This window comes from Hordeum vulgare, chromosome 3H, assembly GCF_904849725.1.
Source record: "Hordeum vulgare subsp. vulgare chromosome 3H, MorexV3_pseudomolecules_assembly, whole genome shotgun sequence".
Taxonomy (NCBI): domain Eukaryota; kingdom Viridiplantae; phylum Streptophyta; class Magnoliopsida; order Poales; family Poaceae; genus Hordeum; species Hordeum vulgare.
The window spans coordinates 55,981,852-55,993,594 of record NC_058520.1 but is presented as its reverse complement, the minus strand read 5'-3'; the positions used below and the strand labels follow the sequence as shown (position 1 = coordinate 55,993,594).

Sequence of the window (11,743 nt, the reverse complement as noted above, 5' to 3'; positions counted from 1 at the left end):
TTTCTTTGGCCGAATTAAGCAATATCAGCCAAAAGTTACATTTGTTTAAAAAAAAGGGTACATCGGTTAATCTGAACCGTAATAACTTGATCCCAGCAGATAAACGGCTCGTAATTTTTGATTAATGTGAGAATTTGTTGGGAGTCTAGATTTAGTATAGGTATAGATATAGGTTATAATAATAAGAGAAATAGGCCAGAACTAAGGTTTCATTTGCGACTTTATACAACACTGGGATTATAATAAGATACAACGGCAACACATTACTAAGTAATAAGATATACATTGTGATGGCAGATAAGTGGTAGATGCATCCTTTTGACAGCACGACTGACTATCGGCGGGTCGAGGACTGGATTGTCCAATCATAGTCCTATCCGACTCATGGAGTTAACTCAATTATTAAGGAGAAATCAAACCCACACATTATCATGTCATGACTATATTATTGTCGACCCCGGGGAATTGGTTTTGGCTACCATACTAGCCTTATTGTCATCGGCTTTCGGCATAGCCTTCTGTTGGGGAACGTCGCATGGGAAACAAAAAATTTCCTACGCGCATGAAGACCTATCATGGTGATGTCCATCTACGAGAGGGGATGAGTGATCTACGTACCCTTGTAGATCGTACAGCAGAAGCGTTAGTGAACGCGGTTGATGTAGTGGAACGTCCTCACGTCCCTCGATCCGCCCCGCGAACAATCCCGCGATCAGTCCCACGATCTAGTACCGAACGGACGGCACCTCCGCGTTCAGCACACGTACAGCTCGACGATGATCTCGGCCTTCTTGATCCAGCAAGAGAGACGGAGAGGTAGAAGAGTTCTCCGGCAGCGTGACGGCGCTCCGGAGGTTGGTGATGACCTTGTCTCAGCAGGGCTCCGCCCGAGCTCCGCAGAAACGCGATCTAGAGGAAAAACCGTGGAGGTATGTGGTCGGGCTGCCGTGGAAAAGTCGTCTCAAATCAGCCCCAATACCTCCGTATATATAGGTGGGAGGGAGGGGACCTTGCCTTGGGGCTCAAGGAGCCCCAAGGGGGTCGTCCGAGTCCAAGGGGGGAAGGCTCCCCCCCCCAAACCGAGTTGGACTTGGTTTGGTGGGTGGGAGTCCTTCCCTTCCTTCCCACCTCCCTTTTTTTTCTTTCTCTTTGATTTTTCTTTGTATGGCGCATAGGGCCCTTTTGGGCTGTCCCACCAGCCCACTAAGGGCTGGTGCGCCACCCTTATGGCCTATGGGCTTCCCCGGGGTGGGTTGCCCCCCCCCCCCCCCCGGTGAACTCCCGGAACCCATTCGTCATTCCCGGTACATTCCCGGTAACTCCAAAAACCTTCCGGTAATCAAATGAGGTCATCCTATATATCAATCTTCGTTTCCGGACCATTTCGGAAACCCTCGTGACGTCCATGATCTCATCCAGGACTCCGAACAACATTCGGTAACCAACCATATAACTCAAATACGCATAAAACAACGTCGAACCTTAAGTGTGCAGACCCTGCGGGTTCGAGAACTATGTAGACATGACCCGAGAGACTTCTCGGTCAATATCCAATAGCGGGACCTGGATGCCCATATTGGATCCTACATATTCTACGAAGATCTTATCGTTTGAACCTCAATGCCAAGGATTCATATAATCCCGTATGTCATTCCCTTTGTCCTTCGGTATGTTACTTGCCCGAGATTCGATCGTCAGTATCCGTATACCTATTTCAATCTCGTTTACCGGCAAGTCTCTTTACTCGTTCCGTAATACAAGATCCCGCAACTTACACTAAGTTACATTGCTTGCAAGGCTTGTGTGTGATGTTGTATTACCGAGTGGGCCCCGAGACACCTCTCCGTCACACGGAGTGACAAATCCCAGTCTTGATCCATACTAACTCAACTAACACCTTTGGAGATACCTGTAGAGCATCTTTATAGTCATCCAGTTACGTTGCGACATTTGATACGCACAAAGCATTCCTCCGGTGTCAGTGAGTTATATGATCTCATGGTCATAGGAATAAATACTTGACACGCAGAAAAACAGTAGCAACAAAATGACACGATCAACATGCTACGTCTATTAGTTTGGGTCTAGTCCATCACGTGATTCTCCTAATGACGTGATCCAGTTATCAAGCAACAACACCTTGTTCATAATCAGAAGACACTGACTATCTTTGATCAACTGGCTAGCCAACTAGAGGCTTGCTAGGGACGGTGTTTTGTCTATGTATCCACACATGTAAATGAGTCTTCATTCAATACAATTATAGCATGGATAATAAACGATTATATTGATACAGGAATTATAATAATAACTATATTTATTATTGCCTCTAGGGCATAATTCCAACACCTTCCACTCTCACCTGCTCTTTACCTCTCCTTGTACAATATTTGATGTCTCGGGTACCGGTGGACCCTCGGGTCGAGGTAGAGACAAGAGCAAAAAAATCCACAAAAAATATAAAGTAAAATCATATTGTCAATCTCTTTTTGCACATACACGGGGATGTAAAGCTATGCCTTGGCCCGTAGCCTAGGGGCATTAATCGCACACCGTGATTGAATCACAAGTGGCATTGTACATGAATGACTAATAGTAATGAGATGGGAGTGGTGGTGATGGTTATGGCTATGGAGATGTGGTGTTGATAAGGTTGTCTCATGGTTGCGAAGATGGATCTGCCGAAAGGTGAAGCAAAAGGTGAGTCGTCGAATCTCCCTCTCCTTCATATAGTGCAGAGGGGCAAAGTAGGGTTTCGAGGCTTCTCTGTTGAGAATTTGGCTCGGACCCCTTCCGATGGTTGCTTCAGATGGTGTCACAAAGGCATTTACGCGTGACACGAGCGGTTGCGGTCGTACCATGCACTACCTCTAGTGTGTGCCCAATTGTATGGAATTGATAGGCACCTCTAGAATAATCCATATATTACTTGATTTTTCACCTAAAACATCAATTTCTGTAAGGGGGAAAATAAATAAGGAAATTTACATACTTTGTATTTATTAGTCATTAGCGGGCAAGTTGAAGGGTAGTTCTAGAAAATATCCAGGAATATACACTATAAAAGCGGGCAAAATAGGTGTAAGAAACACTCGTCACTCAGCTATCTGCTTGTGAACCTGGAAATTCCCTTGATACCTGGAGTTACATTTCCAAAAAGAGATCAATATTCACCTGACAAATCTTATGAAGTGTTAGTTGGTATCAACCCCCCCCCCCCAAAAAAAAGAATTTCAAAGTGGATATGTAGAGCTCTTGTCCATACAAGCACAAGTTTTTTTCTAGGTGTTTTTTGCATGATAGACTATACGCTAGAAACATAGTGCCTAGAAAGAACTTTGTCTTATAGAACGAAAAAATTGTACCCTGAAATGTGACCACGAAGAAACCCTACACTCGTAGTGCCCTCCTAATCCTGAGCTCAAATGCTCCTCTAGTAACAATAAAAACATATAAAACAATTTAGAAAAAACTCGGTTTTTCTTACAATAAGCATTGCTTAATTTCTTCTCGTGTGTAAACTTTCATGATGAAATCACATTTATGGAGGTCACGGAAAAAATAAAAAAATCAACAATCAAAATTCTTGCAAAAATTATCGTTTTGGAGCACTAATTTTATAGAGCATTAGGAAGTTTTTCCGTCATGATAAAAATATGTATGCAGCATTCAACAATTTTCATTGTCAAAAGATCAGATTTTTTGAATTTTTATTTACTATTTTCCCAATTTATTGTTCGCGAGGGTGCATTTTAGCCCGGGGCAGAAACTCCATGCAACACCCCCCCCCCTACATTGTTCGTCTTGCTCAAAGATGTTGTTATTTTGTGTGGCCACAAAGGGAACCTAATTTGTCATCTATGGAGGCTTTCACTACCATGAAAAAGAAGATAGACGTGCCTTTCTTTATGGAATTCATAATCATTGCTTCTTACTCCATTTGGGTATATGCAAAAATAGGATTTTCATGATTGAAGATCTGACCTTTCTTAGTTAGAAAATAATTTATCTGTAGGAAAATTCTTTGTTGGAGTATAGTCACTGTAACTATGCCAACACTTATATAACATGGCTTAATGAGCTTTTGTATACTTTTTTTGCTTTTTTCTCTTTTGATTCTAGGCGTATCTCAAGCCTAGTTGCATATACTTCGTTTATGTCAGTGGGGTTTTACCCTGCTGTTTCACCTAAAAAGATCACTAAGACCATATCATATTATCCAGGGACATCCCAAGTTCAAATGGAACAAATAATCCCATTGTATACATGTTCTTCAAATTCAAGCATGTAAGTAGTACCACTATCAATCAAGTCAGTATCTCTCCCATAAGTCAAAATCTATGAAATCATGTGCATTTGGAATGAAAATACAGATATGAAAAATCAAGTTATATTATTGTGACTGCACTTTCACATGTTTAGCTGATAATCCTAAATTGGTACATCTAGTCTCAGTTGTGTCACACATTTTCATAAACATGTGTTGGGTATTATTATAGCTTTGACTTGCCATATTTATAGTTTTAGATGTTCATACAATGAGGCCAAGTTTTATCCCCCAAGTTTGCCACCCATTGTGGTCATTTTGTTCATGAAACATCATATTCATATGGCAATTGTAGTATAAGTAAGGTAAGTTGTGGCGATGTCAGTGTGTGTGGATTGTGATCTCGTTTGCCTAATTGACTTTTTCCTAATTTTTATTGTTTGGTAATCAACACATTTTCCATTTTCATGAACATTTCTCAGCAACACATTGTAAAATAAGTTCAAGCAATTGAATATCAGCAACCATAAACTAAGCCTTATACACCAATCAAGGACACCCTTATATTTGGTGGTGGTGTTAATCATAAATTTACAAACCCATCCCTATAATTTAATCACATAACTAAACCTTTCATGGAGAATCCTCCGTTGAGTGCCATCACGAGCCCTCTCGGGATCCCTCCTAGCGAGTCACCACATGCTTTCTCCTGATCCTCCCAGGACCCACACATTGAACCATCTCATCTCACCAGACTCTGACTAGCCTTAATGTGAAACAACAGTAAAGGCGCCAATATCACCTTTTGGGACGTTGATCAAGACAAGGAAGACGGGTTAGGAAAGAAACAACTCCAAAACTTGGTTATTACCAGTGTTAAGGGGAAGAGAAGAGTTGGTTGTGAACCAAGATCTGGCCAATATAAGCATCAGCAGGAAATTATTGTTGTTTTGATAGAAAAGAGAAAAGTATGTTTTTGGTCCCCTAAGTTTCCAAAAAGTATAGACTTGATCCCTCAAGATTTTTTGGTATGCACTTGGTCCCTCAAGTCTCAAAACCGGATAAGTTTGGTCCTAAACCAGATTTTGAGCCCGTTGACCGGGTTTGACCTTCACAAAACCGACTCGGCACGTATCATTTTCATAAACATGTGTTGGGTATTATTATGCTAGTCCTCGAGTGTCTAAAAACCATGAAATTTTGGTCGCACGTTGCGCATGAAGTTTTTTGAAATTACTGTTCATCAGGCGGTTTTGTGGTGTCAAACCCGGTCAACGGGCTCAAAATCTGGTTTAGGACCAAAATTATGCGGTTTTGAGACTTGAGGGACCAAATATATACCAAAAAATCTTGAGGGATCAAGTCTATACTTTTTGGAAACTTGAGGGAGCAAAAACATACTATCGATCAGCTCAAGCCAATTATGAACTTTTTGTAGTCTCTCTTCAGTAATAACCTCTTGCAGTAGTGAAAGATTCTTCATCAACTCTTATCAGTAGCCTATGAGAAAGTATTTCAAACGGTTTTACAAAACAACACTTGCTATAAACCCTTAAATAGTCAGGTTCCACATACACAACTTTACACTATGTCGACCTAATACATTTTGCAGTAGTGTCACTAGCTCCTCAAGGAGTTTGAAACACTTGTTCATTTTCCATGCATTTTGTTATGATTTTACTATTTTGGTAGCGCTTGATTTAAGGATATTTTGATGACGCTAAATACTTTTGCAGCATCAGTATTTAGTGTTAGGAAAATATTAGGCCTGAACATCGAACTCATTTTTCTAGTTAGCAAGTTCTCTGGTCGTTATACTATGCTGTTTGAAACACTTGTTCAATTTCCATTCATTTTCTTATGATTTTACTATTTTGATAGCACTTGATTTAAGGATTTTTGCGATCATAAAAGTAAGGATAAGGACAATGTTACTACCTAGCTAACTAGAAAAATGAGTTCGATGTTCAGGCCTAATATTATGCTAACACTAAGAGCATCTCCAACAGGTGCCTAAAAAATGCTCCGCACGTTAAAAGATTCGTTTTTGGGCGACGGACAGCTCCAACAGACGCTGCAAAACAGTGCGCGCCTAACAAATTTTGGACGCGCACCGAAAAGCGCTATCGCACGCAGGATATTTGATGCGTCGGCTTGCGCACGCAGCAAACTTTGTGCTACTGCCGGTGGGGTCGCTGGATTAGGCTGGATTGAGCGCCCCACTAGCTTGCGTCTGTTGGAGATACTCCAGTCCCCGCGCTTTAAAAGTGTTATAGTGACGTGCTAAAAATTTTATTGGACACGATATTTTTGTGCTGCTGTTGGAGATACTCTAACTACTGATGCTGCTAAAAGTATTTAGCGTCATCACAATATTAGGCATGACAATCAGTCCATGTGCAGTAGTCAGAAGCGCATCCATATGAGCCCAAGGCGGACACAGACGTTTGAGGCTTAAAATTAGTATATCCTGGCTGTAGATGATCTTAGCATTTTGTATTTCCATTTGTTTCATAGGGTTTGTGTATGCTTTCGTGTCTTCTAATACCAAACGGTATGAATTTGATGCATGTTGGTGAGTAAAGTGCATCCCTGATCTCAGAAGTAGTAATACAATTAAACATTTCAATCCGCCTCGCCACATTGCATTAACTGTCGAGAATACAAGCAAACGACCAACAACAAGAAAATGCTTACTCCGAGTTGACACACCACATTGGCAAGGTCCAAAACAGAAGTTGCAGCATACGATCGAGGTAGGTTACCTAATAGGATTAAGCACCACATATTTGATAGTAGCTCCAAGTGACAAGCTGCAATGGTATGTAGCCGTACGTCAGTTGTCCAGGAGACGCTCGCCCAGCTTGTAGGAGACGTAGGCGTCAATGCAGGCGTACTGGACCTGCGCAACCTCAAGCTGTCGCCTCTCCCAGTTGCTCATGGTGACGTGCCACGGCTTCTCCATGGTCATGCCCAGCACCTCCCTGGCGTAGCCCTTGAGCCCCAGCCTCCTCCTGCCCAGGCCGCCGATGCCGAGGTACTCGTTGCAGCGGCCCTCCAGGTCCACCGGAGCGGCGCACACGAGGCCGTAGTCGTCGGACAGCTTCGCTGCGTCCTCGCCGACGCACCGCACCGCGGGGTCGCCGAGGAGGCCCCTGATGGCCGCCGGCACGCGGTTGGCGTAGAACATCTGGAGGACCAGGCACTTGGTGCCGACGCGGAGCTGCAGAATGGCGACCTTGGAGGTCGTCCACGAGCGGTAGTTGGGCTTCCACTCGCAGTCGAGGCCGACGATGAGGCCCGGCCGGCAGGGTCGTTGGCGGCGCGGACGACGCGGACCCACTCGTCGGCGGCGGCGGTGTCGCTGGTGACCGTCGTGTCGATCATGGCGGAGCCGAAGGGGACGGTGTATCGCGTGGTGCTCATCTTCGCTGCAGTGCAGAGAACTCGCGTCGTAGTGATACACTGTTCATGGCTAGGTCTCTGCTTTATATAGTGCAACTGTAGTGTTGCTTCAACCACCTGCGTCTAGTAAATTTAAGGCTCCATTTTGGAATTTGGATCGTCGACACATAATCCGAGGAGTCGCCTGTTAGCTTTCCAAGTGAAGCAATTCCTTCATCTTTGGGGGGAATCGTGCTACCTTTACTCGTGTAGTTTGGCTGGCAAATTTGACCAAAATCAAGTAGCGCACCCTAGGATTTCTACCCATTTCAACAGTGCTTTGCAACGGAAAGAAAACGATATACATCCACTATAGACCTGTGCTTATGTGATATCCCCGCACGGTTGCGTTTATTTGCATCTCTCCCAAGAAGAAAAATGAATTACTTTTTCTCCATTAAACAAATCGCAAGTACGCCACAAATACATTTGCGGAGAACTACTTCCTAGTATAAAAAATGGTCTTATATTATGAAACGGAGGGAGCACAATTGAGTGAAAATAACATTTTTAAATCATTTGAAACGAAATAGTTGATTGGGCTTATATCCTATTTAGCCACAATCCTTGGCCAGTTAAAGGAAGATAAATAGATAACCAGGCTCATTAGGTAGTTATGTCAAACGTTCTAAAGAAAGATAGTCTATCCATTTCAAAATAATAACAAGGTACAGTTTCAGGGAGCTCCTAGTCGGCGCCTTAAGCGCCGGCTAGGAGAACCAGTGCCCACACGCCTATAAAATGGGTCGGCCCAGTTTCAGGGCTGAAATTTCTATCAAAATATCAAAAAAGCAAACAAAAAAAAGTAAACGCATAAAGTTCATAAAAGAGGAAAATGGTTCACAAATTTTAGAAGAAAATATAAGAGTTCAAAAAAAATCACTGTTATCTAAAAAAAATTCACACTTTTTTTAAAAGTTCATGAATTTTAAAACTTAGTTCACGAATTCCAAAAAAAGATTTAAAAAAGTTCGCCAAACCGAAAAAACACAAATCTTAAAAAAGTTCATCATTTTTTTAAGAGTTTATCCATTTCCAAAAAAGTTCATCAAATTTCCAAATAACTTTGTCAAATTTTGAAAAAAGTTCATCAATTTTTTAAAAAGTTCATAGAATTTAAAGTTCAAAAATTGTAAATATTTTAAAAGGGTTAAATGATTTGAAAAGAATTTCTCCCTTTGAGAAAAAGTTAATCAGAAATTGGCTGCGCTTTAAAAAAAAATTAATAATAAAAAGGAAACGAAAAAGTAATATAAAGAGAAAAGAAAAGAAGCAAAAAAGAGAAAAAAAAGAAAAACCGAAGAAAAAATGGTACAGAAAAAACCTAATGAAAAACTCCATCTAGGAAGCTTCTATAAACTACACAAAACCTAAATAATTTCCATCCCGCTGGGCCGGATCATGACCGAGCGCTGCAGCCGCCGGTTAAGAAAAATGCACTTGAACCGACGCCTGCAGCTCGAAATAGGATTGGGCGCAGTTTGATCAAGTTATTAAAAAAAACTTTCAATGGACGCAGACTTTATGAGCCGGAGCTCAAATGAACTCGAGTGAATAGTAAAATAAAAAAAAAGTTACAAAATCCGAATTTTTTGTGTGATAAACATTGAAAAAAGTTTGAAGTGCTTGCAAAAAATCATCATAAAATCACATTCCTGCAAGGAGTGGCAAAAAATATCGATACTCTGAAATGTTAATTTCAAAAGCATTTTGGAGCACTGAATTTATTATTTTTGCCACGCCTTATAGGAACATGATTTCATGAGAAATTTTTGCAAGCACTTCAATTTTTTATCAATGTTCAACAAAAAAAATGTTTTTTATTTACGATTCACCCGAGCTCATTTGAGCTCTGGAGCAAAAGAACACTTTCCTCTTACAATACCTAAAATTCCATATTATATTTAGCTCCATATCCAAATTAAATATATTCTATATTTATTGTTTTGCTATTTTAGATGTTGATAGCTTATTCTATAGATTTGATAAAACATAGGAAAGTTTGGCTTTAAAAATGTTATTGAATTTAACCGGCCAAGGTTTTTTTAGATGTTGATAGTTTATTCTATAGATTTGATAATAACAAGTGAATTTTATTTTAAAATAATTGCATTTATTGATAAAATAAGTGAATTTTATTTTTATAGAAATACCTATTTGTAGTCCTACCTCAATCTATTGTGGTACTCTCGCCTTTTACTGCAAAAAATACTTGTTATCGCAATACATCTTTTTCATGTGATATACTTGGCTATGTGCCGAGGATTCATTCCCATCCCTGCATAGTACTTGTGTGGGAGCGATGGATTAAGAGTGGTGTTCCACACCTCATAGATGTGGGTACACCTATTATGAAATATATATAAAGACAAATTTTAAAATGTTAAAAATTACAAACAACAATTTTGCATGTAGATCCAAACATTTTAGTTCGCACCAAAATTATCCAAAGAAAGAACATTTTTTTGTGACATGTATAAAAAAGATAAAAAATGTATCATTAAAAGCTATAATCAAGCATCAAAAAGTGTCTTTTTTACACAAGCCACAAAAATTGTTCCTTTTCATCAAACTTTGTGCACGGACATATAATGTCCGGATGTACACGCAAAAAAATCTCAATTTTTTATTCTTATAAAATGTGTATTTAAACAGTAGGTGGATCTACACCTATGAGCCAAAGTGAATTTATTCGATGGATGCCCCCAATCGATCAATCTTCTTTCAATGTAGGACTGCTGAACCATTGTTCCGGGCTCTCCAAGAGAATACATCGTCTTTCTTGCTAACATTTTTTTGTTGCAATGTTACATTCTCATTCAAAAATATTTTAGTTTTAATAACCACTACACCATATGAATTTGTTGTGTGCAAAGAATTTTTATTGGAATAGAAAATATAATTTATTGTGCGCAAAAACTGGTGAAGGCCGAGTACTTATTGCTAATATATAAGCTTATGGGATGTCCAGATGTGGTTGCACTTATTTGTGGTCCATCCATGTGGCTCACTCAAAAAGAAAAGAAAAATATATTTTTGTTCATCACACAATCCTCAATTACATCTCAAATGTATTTGTTGAGAACCACAACTGAGCAATCTTTTTTAAATCATTCAAACAAAATATTTTTTTTGAAATAACACTCAGACTTTATTCATTAGAAATAACAAGAAGATAGTTTGTGAGGAACATTACAATATCATTTAGAGGTTCTTTACACCAATCTGAAGTCAAAGAAAATTTAGCTAATCTAGCAAGCTCATGAGCAACTTTATTAGCTTCTCTATTATAATATTTGAATTTAATATTAATAAATCACAAACAAAATGAAAACAGGCATCGAAGATTGCCGTTGTCACGCCCGTCGATCATCCTTCATTTTTCATAGTATCAATTACCTTCAGGTTGTCCGAATTAATAATAAGATGATTACATCCGGCCATTTGCGCTAGTGCTAGACCGAACTTCAAAGTCAAAGCTTCAGCCATCAAGACACCTACGTAGTAATCGATCTTTGCATTTCCTTTAGCGATAAATCTGCCTCTGTCGTCTCTAAATATTGCCCCCATCTTATCCCTAAGTAAGTCGTGATCAAAAGAAGCGTTGGTGCTAAGTTTCACAAAACCCCTAGGAGGACAAGACCACCCCACTCCCTTTTCATAGAGGCCTTTGGAGATGATGCATTAACAAAATTTGTTGTAAGGGCTAGGATCCCCATTATAATATGATGCACGTTCTCAGTAGTTTCCTTGTGCATCAATTTTCGTCTTTCCCACCACATATACCATGTTGAGATGGCAATCATTTCACGCATATTATGACGACCCAATATCCATAGTTCTTGGTCTGGTAGGAGAAGTAAGTACTCCAACACCGCCTCTCCCGCCCGATCGACCTCAAAAGCTTTACCAATCATATCTCCATACCCAACATTTTCGAAACCTCATTCGCTTTGCTACAATAAAAAGAATGTGTTTTGTATCTTCTTGACCCTCGAAGCAAGTAGGACAAATGGATGAGATCTTCATATG

The 11,743-nt window shown here is 40.1% G+C and overlaps 1 pseudogene; it reads right to left on the bottom strand.

The window, feature by feature from the left end:
* Window positions 1–6,860: 6,860 nt before the first annotated feature.
* On the bottom strand, window positions 6,861–7,822 carry LOC123439509 (annotated as a pseudogene).
* Window positions 7,823–11,743: the final 3,921 nt, after the last annotated feature.